The sequence below is a fragment of the Magnolia sinica genome, chromosome 16 (genome assembly GCF_029962835.1).
Source record: "Magnolia sinica isolate HGM2019 chromosome 16, MsV1, whole genome shotgun sequence".
In the NCBI taxonomy this organism is placed as follows: domain Eukaryota; kingdom Viridiplantae; phylum Streptophyta; class Magnoliopsida; order Magnoliales; family Magnoliaceae; genus Magnolia; species Magnolia sinica.
The window spans coordinates 20,024,633-20,045,779 of NC_080588.1; the positions used below are offsets into that span (position 1 = coordinate 20,024,633).

Consider the following 21,147-nt stretch of genomic DNA (forward strand, 5'->3'; position numbering starts at 1 on the left):
TGGGACCCACTTGATGTATAATTGGATACTTGAAACGGAGGGCCCATAGTGTCGGGATCCCTTCATCACGCGTGTCCCTCTTTCTCTCTTTCTCTCTCCCTCTCTTTTTTTTATTTATTTTTTTGTGTGATGATATAGCCGTGTGGCGCACTTGGATGGACCCCACCATGAAGCATGTATTGGATCCAAGTCATTTGTAGGTGAGGCCCACTTTATATATATTGTATCCACACCATCCATCATTTGGTGGCCCACTTGACCAAAGCCCACCTTGCTACATGTGTTATGCACAGACCATCCACGTCCAGGGACATCCCTGGACGTGAAATGAAAACACAAATATGAGCTTGTTTCAAAGCTTTGGGAAGGGCCATTTGTATAGGCCCCACTTTAATATATGAATTCAATCCACGTCGTCCATCCTATTTCTCAAATCATTTTAGGCGTTAAGCCGAAAAATGGGGCCAATTGGACTTTCTGGCAGGCCATAACATAGCAAACAGTGGCTTTACCGTTGAAATTCACCCTAACGTTTATGTACCCCAAAATATATTGAATATTGGGCTCATTCGGCTTGTCTTGAGCTATGGGGACTAATGGCGGGGTCGGATTTCCCTGTTGCGCGCCCCACCTGTGAAAAACCACAGGAAATAAAAAAATAAAAATAATAATAAAACAGGCAGTAGTTGACGCTGCTGCTGTCAGAGGTGCAGGTAGCGCCTACTACACTGGCGGGCGAACGAGCAGGGACCCATGGTCCCAGCCGTGGGCTCCACCATAATGTATGTTTAGTATCCACCTCGTTCATTTGCTGGGACCCTCCCTGAAGTGGGCTCCCTCCGAAGATCAGGCCGATCTGACGCTCAGGTGGCCCACATCACAGGAAATAATGGAGATTTAACGTCTACCATTGGAACCCCTTTAGGTCAGCACAGAGGTTTTGAATCAATATGAAATTTGTTTTTACTCTTCATCCAGGTCTACGTGACCTTATGAACGGATTGGATGGCTTATAAACGTTATGGTGGGCCCCATGTGGAGCCCATAGTGATGTATATGTTTTATTCACACCGTCCACTGCCATGGACGGTGGAGCCCACCTAGATGTATGTGTTTTATCTATGCCGTCCAGCCATTTTAGCTGGCTGCTGGACGGCAGGGGGACCCCACCATGGGGTATATGTTTCATCCATGCCGTCCATCTATATTGGACCCACCCCACGTGTGGGGGCTGCACCTCATGTGTGTGTGCATGTGTGTGTATATATATATATATATTATTGTATATATTATATATTATATATATTATATTATATATATATATATGATGGTGGGCCTTTATGGGACCTACCATGATGCATGTGTTGCATCCAAACTGTCCAACCATTTTGAAGGCTCATTTTGTGGCAATGGTGGGCCTTTATGGGACCTACCATGATGCATGTGTTGCATCCAAACCATCTAACCACTTGGCGAGCTTATCTTAACGACTTGACACTAAAAATAAGACAGATCTATAGTTCAAGTGGACCACACCTGGGTATATATATAAGGCCCAAGTGATTAGGCCCATCTTGTCATAATTATGGCCCATTGTTGAGGCTCACCTTGATGCGTATGAGGCCGTTGTTGAGGCCCACCTTGATGTGAATGTAAGGCCCATGTTATGAGGCCCATTGTGATGTATTCAAGGCCCATGAGTTATAACCCATTGCACTGTACATAAGGCCCATTGGTGTAGCCCATTGATGTGGCCCACTTTATGAATATAAGGCCCATGTGATGTGGCCCATTTGATGTATTTAAGGCCCATGGGTCAAGGCCCAATGGGATATACTTAAGGTCCATTGTAATGTGTGATTCCTCCATGGTTTGTGTAATGATATTTATGGTGGGCCATGCCTTGGGAGCAATGTTGGTTTGACGTCCACATTGTAAGTATAATGTTGGTTAAATGTTCACATTACAACTCTCCTTAGGGCCCATTAATAAGCCCATACTTGTTGATAATTCATCACTTTATAACATGCTTAGTATAGCTCCATGATTCATGCACATACGTATCATATGTATGCTTAATATGAGGAATGTTTGATCATAGCATAAGCCATTGGGCTGAGACATTTACGGGATTCCTTATGAGACGGAGTGCCCCACATGATCGTGCGGTACGTGCTGGATTGCTACATGATTGTATGGTGTGACTCATGCATCTCGCATATGTGTGACTTGATCACTACACGCCCTAGCGACATTAGGGTCGTGGCCTCCACGGGCAAATTGTGGATGGTCGTATCGGATACCGAAAATATTAGCTCTAGCATTGTGGGCACTTAGGATGTCCTTGGGTGAAAATCTCAGAATATTTTTGGTACCAGGAGTTACTCCAACGTCTAGATTGAGTGGATACACGAGCGCCTGAGTATCGAATACTAGTAGGCCACGTCTCCCACTGTGTCGTGGTTGGTTGGAAGGGGGTGTGGCCTTATCCGCCCGAGTGAGGGGGCTATAAGCTAGGCTGAGTTTGACTAGCTCACAAATGAGTCCGCTATTGACGAGCCGGGTAGGTATTGGCAGACTACTGGTCAAGCAGATAGTGAGGTCTATTCTGCTTGCTTGGCTGTGCAGCTAAGGAGAAGGCAGTTAGTGTGAAGTGTATTAGACCCCGGTGATATACAGAGAGGAACTGTACTGATATTTGTACTTGATGAGCTGATTTTCTTAGATTGCATCTCGCATATGACATTCGGTTACATGGGCCTCGCATCGCATCGGTATGATCGATAACATTCATATCTCGCATCGCATGGTCTTGGTATGACCGATAGCATTCATGCCTTGCATCACATAGCTTTAGTACAGCTGATAGCATTCATGGACTTACCGCATATTTCTGCTTTACTTTGATATTGTACACTTGGCGCTTGCCTTACGCACACACTTAAACCACCCTCTAAGCTTTTGTAAGCTTATGCACGACTGTTGCGTGCAGGTGCCATTAGATTACAGTAGTGCTGAGGCAGGAGCACGTGTCGGACTATTTTGGAGCTTTTTGATCACTCTGTATTTCCCTTTCCGCATTATACTTAAAGTTTTGATATAGTGGATATGTGGTGTTGTTGTTGTGTTGTGACTTGGTTATGCTTGTGGTTATGCTCCATTACAAAAAAAAAAAAATCATATTGAAAATCCTTCTTGTAAGATCCCAGGATTGGAATCTGGTATGCGAGTGCCGGGATCCGAGAATGGGTTACTACGAAGGCTGTCGGCGCCGGATTCGGCAATTGAAAATTTTGTGAGCCCGTTTTCCGAGTTTGGGGTGTGACAAAGCGTCCAGCAGCTGAGGCTGCTGGACTGCATGCAGCTGTGATGCATGGAAAGGAAACCCCCTCCTTCTTCTTCTTCTTCTTATTATTATTATGATTATTATTATATAATACTATTTTATATGATAATAGCCCTGCGTGGGACCCACCATCTTTAATCCAGCCAGCCATGACGTCATACAACAAGTTATATAACTGTTGTATTGACGTCAACAGTGTCTGTGGGACCCAGTTGACGTGGTGCCCATCCCCACTGTCCAGGCAATAACGGTGGGGCCATCTATAATGAGTGTGGGTCCTCCACACGTGGGACGTGGGACCCACCTTCCATAACACTGGCATTATATCCCAGCTATCTATCCATTTGACAAGCTCGTCTTAAGCTTGAGACTAAAAATGAAGCAGATTCATGTCTCTAGTGGGCCACGTACGTGGACCCCACCTTGATGTATATGGTTCATCCAATTGTCCATCCATTTGGTGAGCCAATTCTAAGACTTGGGAAGAAAAATAAGACAGATCTTGTATCAAGTGGACGCACTACAGAAAGTAGTGAAGTTGAACGTCTACCATTGAAACCCCTTTGGGTTACAGAAGTTTTGAATCAATTTAATACTCGTTTCTCCCTCCCTGTTCAGGTCTTTGTGACCTTGTGAACAGTCTGGATGGGAAATAAATGCTATGGTGGGCCCTCTAAATTTTAACTGTGGGAATCATTATCACCACTGCCATTTGTGGTATGGTCCAGATGATCCTTTGGATATGATTCATTTTTTTATGTTTACAATGATCTCTAACTATGGATGAACGGCTCACTTGACTCAGCCCATTTGAATCGGCCCATTTGATCGGCTCATTCAACTCGGCCCATTCGACTTGGCCCATTTGATTGGCCCATTCAACTCGGCCCATTCGACTTGGCCCATTTGACTCAACCCATTGATTCGGCCCATTTGAATTAGCCCATTTGATTCGGCCCATTGATTTGGCCCATTTGAATCGGCCCATTTGATCGGCTCATTCAACTCAGCCCATTCGACTTGGCCCATTTGATTGGCCCATTCAACTCGGCCCATTCGACTTGGCCCATTTGACTCAGCCCATTGATTCGGCCCATTTGAATCAGCTCATTTGATTCGGCCCATTGATTCGGACCATTTGAATCAGCCCATTTGATTCAGACCATTTGATTCGGCCTATTGATTCAGCCCATTTGAATTGGCCCATTTGATTCGACCTATTTGATTTGGTTTATTTAATTCGGCCTATTGATTTGGCCCATTTAAATCGGCCCATTTGATACAACCCAATGTTATATATATATATATATATATATATATATTGGCCGCCCATGAGTGAGGCCTAATGTAATGCGTATATACCCCTTAAGCGAGGCCCATGATGATGTATATTAGGCTCTTGTATGAGGCCGTGGGCCCATTATACGATTGGCCTTATGAGTGTCATTCCTTGGGAGCAATGTTGGTTAAAGGTCCACATTGTGACCTTCCTTAGGCCTTGTTAGGCCCTTCCTCATCATTCTCTAATGGGTTAACCCAAATGCTTCGGCCCCATTGATTTTATTTGGTCCATCATCGACCGTCCATATATGGACCCCGCCTTGCGTCGAGGTTGATTATCAATGCCAATTATCGGTACCGATTGCCGATACCGACTACCATTGTCGATTATGAGTTTGTGATGGCATAGCATTGTGATACATGCCCATACGCATCATTTATATATTTGTAATGAGATGTGATTGGCCATTACATATGCCATAGTGTAGGTGGTTTATGGGACTCCCTGATAGGCAGAGTTACCCACATGAGCGCACAGTATGCACAGGATTGATGCATGATTGGACTGCATGACTCATATACATTTGCATTTGTGTGATTGTGATTACTGTGCACCCTAGCGACGTCAGGGCTGTGGCCTCCACAGACACATCGTGGATGGCTGGATTAGATACCGAAAATATTGTTTCTAGCATCGGGGCGCCATAGATGTCCTTGGGTGAAAATTTCTAAACCCGATGGTACCAGAGGATGACTCCAACGTCGAGACCGAGTAGATACATGAGCGCACGAGGGCCGAATATCAGAAGGCCACGTCTCCCACTATGTCATGGTCGGTTGAAAAGGGGTGTGGCCTTACCGGCCCCAAGGGCAGGGGGCATTGCTAGGCTGAGTTTGACTAGCTCGTGAATGGGTCCACTATCGACATGCCGGATAGGTATTGACAGATTATTGGCCAGGAGGATAGTGAGGTTTCTTACGCTCACTTGGATTCCACATCTAGGAAAGGGGTAGTGTCATGTAGAGTGTACTAAACCTCGATAATTATCCAGAATAAGAACTGTAGTAATATTTGATACTCTAGTGATGAGTTGCATTGATATATAGATTTGGATGAGGATTGGCATGTTTGAGTTGCATCTCGCATCGCATGGTCTTGATATGGCCGATAGCATTTATATCTTGCACTGCATAGCCTTGGTATGACTGATTACATTCATGTATCCATCAGCCCGATTCTGCAAGCTTCGCCGCAGTAGGAGCATGCAGTCGAGGTTCAGGAGTTTCCGTTATTATCTTGTATTTTTCTTTATATACATCGTACCTTAAAGTTTTTTATCATAGTGAATTTTGTGATGGTGTTCTTGTGGTTATTGTTCATAAGTTATGCTTATTACAAATCAAAATCATATTTGAAATCCTCCTTGTAGAATCCCAGGATCGGAACCTGGTATATAGGTGCCGGGAGCCGATAATGGGGTACTATGAAGGCTGTCGGCACTGGATTCGGCGATCGGAAATTTTGTAAGCCCGGTTTTTGAGTCTGGGGCGTAACACATGTACCTTCGTAATGTCCAAGATTTCGATTGGGGCGTGCAGCTAACCTGAGATCAGTAGCTTACCACATTGAGTCTGACTATCCAAATTAGGTATGGAACTGGTTTGGATCGAAGTCCCTTGTGATGGACCCCATAGCTTGTGATACTACGTACTATCATCCCAACTTCAAACTCCAGCATGGTCATTCCATTCGCACTGCATATTGCATTACATCCGCGGCCTATGGAATTTTGGGTTACTATGTTTCTGCATTTATATGGCTTATTTTTGGTGTAAGATTGTCCTTAGAACAACATTTGTATCAACCTCTCAAGATCTAAATTTTGAGGTTATTTGTTCACTCCCCAAGTGTAGGGTTGTGATGTAGTAGTAAACTCGGTAAGACCGAGGTCGAATCCACAGGGACTGATACCTGTATGTTATCTGAAACCAAGTAGAACTAGAACTAGACTAAGATGCGATCTAAACAAAATAGAATTTAAGAAATAATTGTGGAATAATTATCTAAACTTTAAGGAATTCAGAGGAAGGAAACTAGGGATTCAGAGGATCCACTTGTAGAGATCAGGGAGATCTTATGCCTGCATCAAGGATTATGGAATTCAAACCGAACTTACTTGATATAGTTTTCAAGAGATGAGAGGTATATGAATTAGAATGGATTCCATCATCTAACCATGCCCAGGAGACAAAGCAAACAACAGGATTAAACTAATTACTAACCAATCAACAATGCATGAGGATCAGGAAGGGTACTGTCATCCTATCATGCCCATGGAGCAATGATGAACAACAGGGCTTCCTGACTTCATAAACATAAAAAGGGGAAGAAAATATTCAAAGCCATTGCAAACCCATTGTAATTTCAGTCACAACAGACCATTAAAGACTAAGAAAAATATTCTTTATAATAATCACTAAATCAAATTCAGTTTATGAAATTTAAAGGCACAAAGTAGAATCTCCCATCTCGCTACAGGCTTCACCTCTTAGCCCTAGCTGAGAGGTTTAGCCTAGCATGATCATGCTAGCACCACAGAAAAAACAATCAAAGGATTAAAAGAAAAAGAAAACAAGAAACAAAGAAAAACCCGGAACGTCCAGCCGAATCCCTCCCTGCTTCACGTTTCTTCCTTCCTTCAAAGCTAAGCAGCCGCACAGCCTCTCTTCTCCACGTTTTCCTGCCCAAGAAAACTCCTTTTCCCAGCAGAAACCCACCTTTTCCTCTCCGTTTCTCTTCCTTTAACTGCAGCGGCAACCGAAGACGAGCTCTCGTACTCTCTCTCTCCAGCCGTGGATAGCAGAAAGCCAAGGCTCCCTGTCTTCTCCTTTCTTCCGTTTTTCTTTTCCCTTTTTTAAACGAATGCTTTTCTCTCTCTTTATAGGCAGCAAAGACCCTGCTGGAGTGTTAGAGGCGGTGGCTGGAGTTTCCGCACTCCATGCGGAAATTTTTCGCAGCAGAAACCGGACGCGCAATCTGTTTTTCGCAGCAAAACACCCTCTATTTGATTTGATTTTGCAGCATGAAATCAATACATTTGTTGATTCTGACACCTTGGCTAGGGCTATGGCCATCTGTTGAAGCATGTGGATGGTCTGGATCATGCATCAGAATGTGATCTTGATCACGTTACGTCCCACAAGTGCCGTCTTTTCCGGATGTGCGCGGGCTGCGTAAACAGCGCCCGATCTTGTCGGCGCTGGACTCTCGGTGGGGCCCACTTACCTTGTCGCTTGATAAATCCGACCCGCCCATTGAATTCCTCTCGAAATTTCAGCAAGGAAGGGGTGCTTTTACTCGGGTTCAGTGCGGTCCATCAAATCAACTCATTCCACCGTCTGCCTTCAGTTTTGACGATCAAAAACTGACCTCCGATGTATCTCGCCATTTCGCCACCTAGACTATGTTTACGGGGCCCTTTTAGGCCTGATGGATGGTCCCGATTATCTGGATCATCGACCGTGGTGGCCCACAAGACCGGACCGCAATCTCTGTTTCATAACAGAAACAGAACTTCTGTTTTTGAAGAGGAGACGTCCAGAGGACGGTTTGCCATGCAAGTTTAGTGCAAAAAGTGTACTATGTACACTATATGATTATTATGAGAAATCCACACCATCCATCTTGTTCCCCATTTCATTTGAGCCGTGGGGCCGAAGTTAAAGCGTATCTGGACAGCGGGTGGGCCCTAAATCAGGGTTTTATGGGCTGATCTATTAGTTCAGCCACTTTCACGAGGATCCAATGGCTGAAATTTGACGTGTACGGTTAGTTTTGGTCCTCGAGCCATGAAGACCTCTAGATATTGCCCTACCATATCAGAAAAGATACTAAGCATACATCGGCTGACTTTCAGGCCGCTTGAGCTTCAGTTTCTCAATTTTCGCGAATCTCGGCTGTGTAAAATCGTCGATCCCAATCCCCAGGAGTCCGTCCCCTGCTTTTGTGACATCGGAGTGCCGAATCCACGCTTTTAATACCCAATTTCAGTTTAAGCTCCTGATTGCATCCTGCAACAAAACACAATTAAAACCGGGCGTTAAACAGTATCATACCCATAAATCTAAGTAATAAATGGGGTCTAATATGTAATATTTGACCCTCATCACATTGCCTTGTGCATTTTGCTAGTCCCGAGCAAAATATGCGAAAATTAAGTTGAGAATTACGAGATAATTCTTGTGAAGCCGAGTGATATTTTGAAAAACAATCCAGATATGAGAAATCTTAAGATTCATGAATGCTGATTATCAGTTTCTCCTGGCCTCTCATGCACGGTGAATTTCATAATCAAGTTCAAATATTAATCCATAAACTAGAATAATAAACATTGAGTTCCATGGGTGTATAGTGAAATCTCGGCTTACCATCATTAAGAGATTCAATTCTTTATTTCAGGATTTCGTTGGTAATCAACAAGAGAATTCATGATAACCAAAACTCGCCTCATAGATCATTTTTTTCATTTTTCTAGTTTTTTTTTTTTTTTTGAAAAGGAGACGTCCAGAAGGGGAGTCCAATCCTCACCTATAGGAAGCAAACCTATGGTGAAGATTGTACACCTAAACCTTTCAATTCTTCTTTATAAATTGATGCTGAAATTTTTTGTTTTTCAGGCTGGTTCTTTTCATGCTCAGTGATTACCAAATTAACCCTTCAGTTTCAAACTGAAATCTTAATGTGTAAGCGAGATGTGACATGGGAAATCATGACTCAATCAATGTTTACAACTTCTAATAACGGATTAATAATTCAAACTTAACTGTGAAATCTAACGAGTAACTGAATCCAAGAATAGTAAATCACAAACATTCCATATTCCGTAATTCTAAATCAAAGATGGTCGTCAAATCACTTCAAATTCACCAGAAAGTCCAAAAAAAAATTTAAAAATTTTCACAATTTTTTGCTCAAGACTAAGAAAACACTGATTAGGAAGCCTAATCTCCCACCCCCAACCTAAAATCTACATTGTCCTCAATGTAAAAGATATGAGCATGGAATGCACATGGGACAACGAAAAGTAAATATGAAGTGATGGGAAGATAGTACCTGGATGATGAATCGAGAGAGATTTTCCAAGAGATTGCAGCATGGAATCCAGTCAGCACGAGAGAGAAAGCAGAACAAAAATAACAAAAAAATAAAATCCTACCTATACCACTTTCGCAGGTGCTCTCGATTGCATTTAGCGTATGCAATAAGCCTTTAAACCCCTAGGTTACCCCTAGTGGACGAGTTGTAGTCTCGTGAGGTTTTGCAGTAATGTTACCCACAAACATTGAACTAACTAATGAGAAAAGTGAAATGGAATGAAAATTTGGGTTGCCTCCCAGGAGCGCTAAGTTTACCATCTTCAGCCAGACAAATAAAGCAACTACTCTAGTCCTAAGAAAACAGGAAACCTACCTATACCTCCATCAGACTAGGAGATCAATCCTGGTAAACAGGATCAGTCAGAGGCATGGACATGTCCTCTGAATCAAATTTCTCGACAAATGGTTTTAATCGATGGCCATTGACTTTAAACTCCTTGCCATTGTCGAGATCTCTTACCTCAACGGCCCCATGAGGAAAAACAGTAACAACAATGTAAGGGCCGGTCCAACGAGATCGAAGCTTACCCGGGAAGAGATGTAATCGAGAATTATACAAAAGGACCTTCGGCCGGCGTGAATGATTTTCGCGAAATGTGTTGGTCATGAAATGCTTTCATCTTGTCCTTGTAAATTCTCGAATTATCGTACGCATCATTCCGGATTTCTTCAAGTTCATTTAATTGAAGTTTGCGTAGCGAGCCAGCGTTGTCCAGATTGAAATTAAGATTTTTGATCGCCCAGTACGCTTTATATTCCAGCTCCACAGGCAAGTGACAAGCCTTCCCATAGACAAGTCTAAAGGGAGACATTCCAATAGGAGTTTTAAATGCAGTACGGTATGCCCATAAGGCATCGGTCAATCGGATTGACCAATCCTTACGATCGGGTTAACCGTTTTCTCCAAAATATGTTTAATTTCCCTATTGGAAATCTCAGCTTGTCCACTTGTTTGTGGATGGTATGGGGTGCTCACCTTATGAGAGATACCATATTTCTTCATTAAGCTCTCAAATAGTTTATTACCAAAGTGTGAGCCCCCATCACTAATGTTGGCTCAAGGTGTTCAGAATCAAGAAAGGATGTTTTCTTTTAGGCATTTAATGACCGTGCGATGGTCATTCTTTCGACACGGAATCGCTTGACCCATTTAGTGACATAATCCACGGCGAGCAAAATATACAAATTCCCAAAACGATTGGGGAAATGGTCCCATGAAATCGATGCCCCAGCAATCAAATGCTTCAATGATAAGGATGGGATTTAAAGGCATCATATTTCGACGGGACAATGCTCCCAATTTCTGACAACGCTCACAAGCTTTGCAAAACTCATGAGTGTCCCTAAACATAGTGGGCCAGTAAAAGCCACACTGCAGAATCTTGGCCGTGGTCTTTTTAGCAGAAAAGTGACCACCACAGGCCTGTGAGTGACAGAAGGAGATGACGCTCTGATGCTCATCGTCTAGTACACATCTCCTTAGAATTTGGTCTGGGCAATATTTAAATAAATAAGGATCATCCCAGAAAAAGTTGCGCACCTCGGTGAAGAATTTCTTCTTATCTTGCGCAGTCCACTGTGTCGGTATGGCACCTGTAGCAAGATAATTAGCAATATCAGCGAACCAAGGTGAGTGGGAGACTCTGAACAGCTGTTCATCAGGGAACATGTCATTGATATGGGTCGCCTCAAGGGACTCAGAGGTATTAAGGCGAGAAAGGTGATCGGCCACTACGTTCTCTACTCCCTTTTATCTTTAATTTCCAAATCAAATTCTTGGAGTAGAAGGATCCATCGTATCAAACGGGGCTTAGAATCATTCTTCGAAAGAAGATACTTAAGTGCCGCATGATCTGTGTAGATAATGATCTTGGATCCGATCAAGTAGGACCTAAATTTGTCCAAGGCGAACACTACAGCTAAGAGTTCCTTTTCCGTAGTCGAGTAGTTCACCTGGGCAGGATTTAAAGTTCTACTCGCGTAATGAATGACGTAGGGTCTCTTATCTTTTCTCTGACCTAGAACCGCTCCAAGAGCATAATCAGAAGCGTCGCACATAAGCTCAAAAGGAAGGCTCCGATCGGGTGGCTGCATGATAGGTGCAGTGGTTAACATGCCCTTAAGCTTGGTGAAAGCTTCCTGGCATTGCTCAGTCCACTTGTACAGAGCATCCTTTTGAAGAAGATTACATAAAGGGCGAGAGAGGAGACTAAAGTCCTTTATGAATCGCTTTTAAAATCCTGCGTGTCCTAAGAAGGATCGCACGTCTCCGATGTTCTTGGGTGGAGGTAGGTTAGAGATAAGATCGATTTTTGCCTTATCTACCTCGATTCCCTTGGACGAGATGATATGCCCAAGGACAATTCCCTTGAACCATGAAATGGCACTTCTCCCAATTAAGTACCAAGTTCTTTTCTTCACATCTTTTCATCACACATTTAAGACTTTCCAAGCACTTGCTGAAAGATGGACCGTAAACAGAGAAATCGTCCATGAAGACCTCTAGATATTGCCTTACCATATCAGAAAAGATACTAAGCATACTGAAAGGTGGCAGGGGCATTACATAGTCCGAATGGCATCCTTCGGTAAGCAAAGGTGCCGTAGGGACATGTAAATGTGGTCTTTTCCTGGTCTTCGGGGCTATCTCTATCTCGTTGTAGCCTGAATCGTCAAGGAAACTGTAATAGGAATGACCGGCTAACCTTTCCAGGATCTGATCAATGAATGGTAAAGGAAAGTGGTCTTTCCTCGTGACGGTATTCAACTTCCTGTAGTCAATGCACATTCTCCAACCAGTAGTGACTCTAGTTGGCACGAGTTCATTATTAGCATTGGCTACGATGGTGATTCAGACTTCTTAGGGACCACTTGAGTTGGACTCACCCATTGACTATCAGATATAGGGTATATAATACCCACGTCCAGTAGTTTAAGAACCTCGGCTTTAACCACTTCCTTCATGTTTGGATTTAGTCTACGTTGTGGTTGCCGAGCGGTTTTTGCATTATCCTCAAGATATATGCGGTGAGTACAAATCGAGGGATCGATTCCCTTGAGGTCCGCTATCGTCCATCCCAGGGCTCCTTTATGCTCAATGAGAGTAGATATAAGCATACTCTCCTGTTCTTTCTCCAGGTGGGCAGAAATCACCACCGGGTATGTCTCATCTTGACCCAAATATGCATATTTCAAATCAGAGGGCAAAGGTTTTAGGTCAAGCTTCGGCGGCTTGAGGTTAGACGGTAAAGGCACTACATCAGTTTGGGGCAACTCTTCAAATTGTGACCTCCATCGGTTAACTTCAAGTACCGGTTCAGTATTAAGCAAGGCACACATCTCCCTAATCATGTCATCATCAAAATCATGGGAGTGGGCCAGGCACGTCTCTAGAGGGTCAGAGGATAAGGTTAGAGGTGTCGTATCTTCCACTAAAGAGTCAATCATGTTAATGTCGTAGAAATCGTCATCATTCTCTAAGTTTCTGCCGTTATTGAAAAAAATATTTGAATCCAATGTCATATTCACAAAGGACATAGTCATGACACCATTCCTGCAATTGATAATTGCATTTGAAGTGGTAAGGAATGGGCGACCAAGAATGACGGGAATCTGAGTGCTCATGTTATTGATGGGTTCGATGTCCATGATGATAAAATCTACAAGGTAGTAAAATCTATCAACTTAGACCAACACATCCTCGATTATCCCTCTTGGTACACGAACAGAGCGATCAGCAAGTTGTAGTGTGGTTAGGGTGGGTTTTAATTCACCCAAACCTAAATGTTTGTATACCGAGTAGGGAATCAGATTGACGCTCACTCCTAAGTCAAGAAGTGCATGATCAATTCGATGGTCCCTGATTACATATGATATGGTTGGGCTACCAGGATCTGAATTTTTGTAGCACGTCTTGCTTGAGGATGGCACTCACTTTCTCGATCGAAGATTTTCTTTTGAATAATTTTTCGTCTTTTGGTCGTGCATAAGTCTTTCGGGAATTTGGCATATGAAGGTATATATTTAACGACATCAAGTAGAGGAATGTTGACTTTCACCTATTTCAACACCTCTAGGATATCCTGAGAGTTAGAGAGAGGTTTTGGTGAAACCATTTTGTAAGTGCTATACTTTATATCCCTGTTTGTTGTCAAATTTGTGATGCCAAAATCACTGTTATGTTATATATAACCTACTTAAGTGAAGCTCTCTCAAGGATCAACATACATGAACAAGCTAAGCTCACATCAAGCAAAGCTCTCAAGTACAAGACTCAAGATCTTGAATGAAAGAACTGATCACAAGACAAGACTCTTGAATGCAAGAACTGCTCATAAGACTCAAGCTGAAAAGAAAAAGAAAGTACAAGGCAAGACTCAAGCTGAACTCAAGACTCAAGCTGAAACTCAAGCCACTTTCATGATTGAGCTACTTCAAGGTTTAGTCTACATCAAGACTTCAAGGCTCATTCTTCATGGTCTCTTGTTTTAATGTCCATACTTCATGATTCAGGTTTGTTTGACCATAGGATGACCTTAGAAGTAGGTCATTTCGGATACATAAGTCGAATGTTATTTTACATGTGATTGATTTCTATTCTTCGACTAGTCTTAGGTCTCTTCGACTAGTCTAGACTTGCTTCGACCGATCTAAGAAATTCCTGGATCGATCGTAAGTTTGTTACAAATTAGGATAAAATCATTAGCCTTCGACTAGTCACGGAATGCATTCGACCGATCGTAGGAGCAGTGTTTACGCATCTTCGACCGATCGTAGAATCTCGACTCGAAGTCCAGGTCTTTGCGGGACCTACGACCGGTCGAAGGAAACCTACGACTAGTCGTAGGTGACCTATGACCCGTTCGTAGGAGGGCTACGACCCGATCGTAGAACGGTCAAAGCATATCCCGCCGGATTTTTCAAATATCTGTTAGAGCTTCGACTAGTCGTAGAGCACTCTAGACCATTCGAAGACCTGATCTTTTCACTTATAAATAGTGCACGAATCTCAGAAGAAATCATCGATTTAATTATAGTATTCAAGCCAATCTTCGTCGAACTTCTAAGAGATAATTTTGTGCTCCATCTAAGCTAAGTGTGCTTATTTAATATCTTCTTTCCTTAGCTTTATTTTAATTGATTTTGTTTCAGCTATTCAATCCGATTTGAAAAGAGGAATTGTTATTCCCTTTCTTTGGAATCAAAATCAATTAAGGCAAGCCTGTTTGGTTTAATTTAAAATCAATTAGAACTAGAACCATTGTAATCGAGTACTGGACATTGAACTTGGACATTCATCTACTTTGATTTGGTTCTACCGGGCTGCTACAACGAAGGAGATATTCGGGTATTTTACATATTGTAAATTCCTTTCTATTATTTTGGTTTCTTTCAAGATTTGCCAGAAAAATCTTGTTATATTGGTTATATCTGAGGAGAGCCAGGAAAACTCAGAAGTGGGGGTTTTTAATTGTGTAAGCCCACATACAAAGACACAATTGTAAGGGTTTTGGGTGAACATAGGAAAACCTATTTTTAGTGAACGCTAATATCCCTGTGTGAGGATATTAGGAGTGGAGTAGCTTTTTGTGTGGCTGTTGTATAACAGTTGGTGAAAACACAGGCGAACCACTATAAATCCTTTGAGTTGTGGTTGATTGATTTATTCTTTTAATTGTTTTTATTCTTTTTGTGGGATGTATGTATGGTGGTGAATGTTGTAATTATTTCAAGCTTTGTGAGAATGTTGTAATAGCTTAGAATTTACTTTCTGCTATTCCTTTATAAGTTTGTTTTTCAATTTCATTTTGAAAGTTGTTCCAGCAAGGTTGCCCTGCCATTTTTATGGTGTATGGCTGTCCCTAGAACAATACATCTTTAATTACAAGTTATTTCAATTCGGTTCATATTTGTTTTTGTATTCCTCTTCGATTTGAGACTTGATACAAAGACCTTTCTAGAAATAAGGTTGTCCTACCATAAACTCTTTTTGGTGTAAGGTTGTCCTTAGAATAACGTTTGTATCAACCTCTCAAGATCTGAATTTTGAGGTTGTTTTTCTTTCTTGCATTATTATTTACTTTGGCTATCATTTTCTTTTTATTTCCGCTATTATAAGTTTTATTTGGCATTGTCCTATTCACCCCCTCTCTAGGACATATAGCTTGGCCTTTTCACCTATAGTCCATATGAACCATCTCATGCTGTCGGATTGGAGGAGGGAGCCTCATCACTGGATCCATCATTGTTGTCCTCTTCTGGTTCTTGAGGCTTTTCGGGCCTAACAGGAAGAGTTTTATCAATGATCTTCCCACTCCTAAGAGTGGTGATGGATTTAGCATGCCCCATCGGATTTGAAGAGCTGGGATCATTATTCTCGTACTGGGTTTAGGATTGGGGAGAGGTTGTGCGGGAAGCATCCCCTTTTCTATAACCGTCATACGAGAGTCTATCTTTTTCATAAAATCTATAATTCCCAGCATTGACTGATCCAACTATTGTTTGGGATTTTGAACCGGTTCCTCTTGAGGTTTCACTTGATTTGGATTTTGATTGAAGAAACCTGGAGGAGTCGCCGTTTGTCCATTCCTCCAACTAAAGTTTGGATGATTTTTCCAGCCAGGGTTGTATGTATTGGAGTTAGGTCCAGTAAAAGGTCTTTGATAGTTGTTTACGGCATTGGCTTGTTCATTCAACACTCCTCGGAAGGTATTGTAGGATAGTTTTCAGTTGTGTGAATGTTGCAATCACAGATGCCGCAAACAATTTCATTGACCTTATCCTTCCTTCCTTCCATAGCCTCAACTTTCCTTATAAGCGTAGTCACTTTACACTTGAGATCATCCTCTTCTTTCAAGAGATATAATCCCCCTTTCTCCTTTAATTGAGTCGGCCTAGACGTGGTGTTCGCCATTGGGTAATAGTCCCATGATTGTGTTTTTTCAGCGAGACTATCGAGGTAATCCCATACCTCGTCAACATCTTTGTTGATGAACTCTCCATTACACATTGTCTCGACCATTTGGCGCATGGAAGATGTCAGTCCATCATAGAAAAAATTTGTAATGCGCCACGTTTCAAATCCGTGTTGTGGGCATGAATTGGCCAAATCTTTGAACCTTTCCCAACATTGGAAGAATGTTTCATCTTCCTTTGGGCAAAGTTCATGATCGTTTTCGAGGGTAATCGTTTTATGATGTGGGAAGAATTTTTTATGAATTCCCTCGCATGTCGTTCCATGTGCCAATGGATCTAGGACGCGATGAATGTAACCACGTCTTAGCTTTCTCTTTTAAGGAAAAAGGAAAGAGTTTCGGCCTAATTGTATCCTCAGATACATTAGGAAAACATAATGTAGCTATAATTTCATCGAACTCTTTCAAATGTAAATATGGACTCTCTGATTCAAGTCCATGGAATTTGGGAAGGAGTTGGATAACTCCTGGCTTGATATCCATTTGTCCTATGTTTTCAGGAAAAATCATGCATGAGGGCATACTCACTCCCGCCGGTTGCAGATAATCTCGTAAGGTACGAGGCGGGGGTGCCTGTTGCACCTCATTCTCATCTTGGGTATCCTCCACCCTGGGTGGAAGTGGAGGAGGTTGGTCTTCAGCCATAACCTCAATTAACTCAGGGGATTTCGAGCGGTGTCTAGTCCTGCGATGGATAGTCAACCCCTCAACCAATCCTCCTTCAGTCAAGAGACGTCGAGTGTCGTCACGGGCCCACTTGGGCATGAAAACACTCGCAGTCCTTAATTAAAAACTTAACCCTAGGAAAATCTAGCAAGAAAGAGAGAGTTGGAAAGAAATTACCAAATTGGAGTCTTGAGTTAAAACCTGCAAAATAAAATAAAATAAGTTAGATTCTAAAAAGAGAAGAACAATTCTTTAAAAGAAAGATAGAAGTGAACTAGCTTCTAAAAGAAAGAATTCCTAAAAGAAAGTGAAAATTTCTAAAATAAGTTAAGAGAGTCCTAAACTAGAAAGTAGATTACTAAAAGAGAATTGAAAAATAGAAAGTAGGGAAGGAGCTTACCGAATTAGAAATTTCTATCTTAAAGGCCTACAAAATAGGAAGGTTAGTTTCTAAACAAAAATAAACTAAAAATAAACTAGGAGACAAAAAAGAGTTAAAATTAAAAAGTTACTAAAATAAGAATAGAAAGTTAAGAAATAACCTAGTTTCTATTTCCTACAGATGAGAAGATACTAGAGTTAGAAAATTTTTAAGATTTAAACCTTAATTCTAAAAGCAGAAAAAGTAGAGAAATTAGGAAGGAATTACCAATTTAAGAACTTATGTCAGGATCTTACAAAACAGGAAAACAAGTTAGTTCTAAAAACAGAATAAAATAAAAACTTCTATCCTAAAGTAAGTAAAATCCTAATCCTAACCTAATTCTAAAACTAATTAATTTCGAAGAATCGTAACCGTCAGTCCCCGGTGAGGTTATTTGTTCACTCCCCAAGTGTAGGGTTGTGATGTAGTAGTAAACTCGGTAAGACCGAGGTCGAATCCACAGGGACTGATACCTGTACGTTATCCGAAACCAAGTAGAACTAGAACTAGACTAAGATGAGATCTAAACAAAATAGAATTTAAGAAATAATTGTGGAATAATTATCTAAAACTTTAAGGAATTCAGAGGAAGGAAACTAGGGATTCGGAGGATCCACTTGTAGAGATCGGGGAGATCTTATGCCCGCATCAAGGATTCAAACTGAACTTACTTGATCGGTTTTCAAGAGGTGAAGGGTATATGAATTAGAATGGATTCCATCATCTAACCATGCCCAGGAGACAAAGCAAACAACAGGATTAAACTAATTACCAACCAATCAACAATGCATGAGGATCAGGAAGGGTACTGTCATCCTATCATGCCCATGGAGCAATGATGAACAACAGGGCTTCCTGACTTCATAAACATAAAAAGGGGAAGAAAATATTCAAAGCCATTGCAAACCCATTGTAATTTCAGTCACAACAGACCATTAAAGACTAAGAAAAATATTCTTTATAATAATCACTAAATCAAATTCAGTTTATGAAATTTAAAGGCACAAAGTAGAATCTCCCATCTCGCTACAAGCTTCACCTCTTAGCCCTAGCTGAGAGGTTTAGCCTAGCATGAATATGCTAGCACCACAGAAAAAACAATCAAAGGATTAAAAGAAAAAGAAAACAAGAAACAAAGAAAAACCCGGAACGTCCAGCCGAATCCCTCCCTGCTTCACGTTTCTTCCTTCCTTCAAAGCCAAGCAACCGCACAGCCTCTCTTCTCCACGTTTTCCTGCCCAAGAAAACTCCTCCTTTTCCCAGCAGAAACTCACCTTTTCCTCTCCGTTTCTCTTCCTTTAACTGCAGCGGCAACCGAAGACGAGCTCCCGTACTCTCTCTCTCCAGCCGTGGATAGCAGAAAGCCAAGGCTCCCTGTCTTCTCCTTTCTTCCGTTTTTCTTTTCCTCCTTTAAACGAATGCTTTTCTCTCTCTTTATAGGCAGCAAAGACCCTGCTGGAGTGTTAGAGGCGGTGGCTGGAGTTTCCGCACTCCATGCGGAAATTTTTCGCAGCAGAAACCGGACGCGCAATCTGTTTTTCGCAGCAAAACACCCTCTATTTGATTTGATTTTGCAACATGAAATCAACACATTTGTTGATTCTGACACCTTGGCTAGGGCTATGGCCATCTGTTGAAGCATGTGGATGGTCTGGATCATGCATCAGAATGTGATCTTGATCACGTTACGTCCCACAAGTGCCGTCTTTTCCGGATGTGCGCGGGCTGCGTAAACAGCGCCCAATCTTGTCGGCGCTGGACTCTCGGTGGGGCCCACTTACCTTGTCGCTTGATAAATCCGACCCGCCCATTGAATTCCTCTCGAAATTTCAGCAAGGAAGGGGTGCTTTTACTCGGGTTCAGTGCGGTCCATCAAATCAACTCATTCCACCGTCGGCCTTCAGTTTTGACGATCAAAAACTGACCTCCGATGTATCTCGCCATTTCGCCACCTAGACTATGTTTACGGGGCCCTTTTAGGCCTGATGGATGGTCCCGATTATCTGGATCATCGACCGTGGTGGCCCACAAGACCGGACCGCAATCTCTGTTTCATAACAGAAACATAACTTCTGTTTTTGTTTTTGAAGAGGAGACGTCCAGAGGACGGTTTGCCATGCAAGTTTAGTGCAAAAAGTGTACTATATACACTGTATGATGATTATGTTAATTCCACACCTTCAATCTTGTTATACATTTCATTTGAGCTTTTGGGGCTGAAGTTAAAGAGTATCTGGACAGCGGGTGGGCCCCAAATCAGGGTTTTATGGGCTGATCTGTTAGTTCAGCCACTTTCACGAGGATCCAATGGCTGAAATTTGACGTGTACGGTTAGTTTTGGTCCTCGAGCCATGAAGACCTCTAGATATTGCCCTACCATATCAGAAAAGATACTAAGCATACATCGCTGAAAGGTGGCAGGAGCATTACATAGTCCGCGAATCTCGGCTGTGTAAAATCGTCGATCCGAATCCCCAGGAGTCCGTCCCCTCCTTTTGTGACATCGGAGTGCCGAATCCACGCTTTTAATACCCAATTTCAGTTTAAGCTCCTGATTGCATCCTGCAACAAAACACAATTAAAACCGGGTGTTAAACAGTATCATACCCGTAAATCGACAGGTATTACATTGCATCTTTGGCATCTAATATTTGGCTCTTTATGACTCCTCATTTGCATAGCTGATCTGTATTGCGTATTCTAATATTGATTGACTCATGGACTTGTCAGTATTTCTGCTTACTCAGATATCGTATGATTCATGATCTTACAGTATTTCCGATATTGTATGATTATGGCATTGTATTGAATACTTGGCACTTACCTTGTCCACACACTTACACCACCCTCTAAGCTTTCTATAAGCTTATGCACGATAGATGCGTGCAGGTGATGTTAGGTTGAAGCAGTGTGGAACATGTAGCTGACTTCTGAAGCTTTCATTTTGACATATGTATTTCTCTTTCAGCATTATATTCAAATGTTTATATTAGTGGATATGTGATGATGATGTTGCCTTTGTGATTTGGGTAAACTTGTGGTTATGCTTATTACGAGTAAATGTACATTGGAAAATCCTCCTTGTAGGATCCCAGGATCGGAATCTGGAGTATGGACGCTGGTAGCCGAGAATGGGGTACTACGGAGGCTGTCGGCACCGGATTCGGTGATCGGGAATTTTATGAGCCCGGTTTTCGAGTTTAGGGCGTGACAACCTGCAGCTCCCTAATGAAATCTACTATATACTTGCATACTTTTAGAAGACAGGAGCTTTTGATGGGACACTTTTTTCTTCCAGC

General features: G+C 42.1%; 1 non-coding gene across 1 annotated transcript; it reads left to right on the forward strand.

Annotated features, from left to right (window-relative positions):
• Positions 1-16,863: 16,863 nt before the first annotated feature.
• LOC131230105 (small nucleolar RNA R71) lies at positions 16,864-16,967 on the forward strand. The gene has a single exon (XR_009163830.1). It is a non-coding gene; the product is annotated as a small nucleolar RNA R71 (small nucleolar RNA).
• Positions 16,968-21,147: the final 4,180 nt, after the last annotated feature.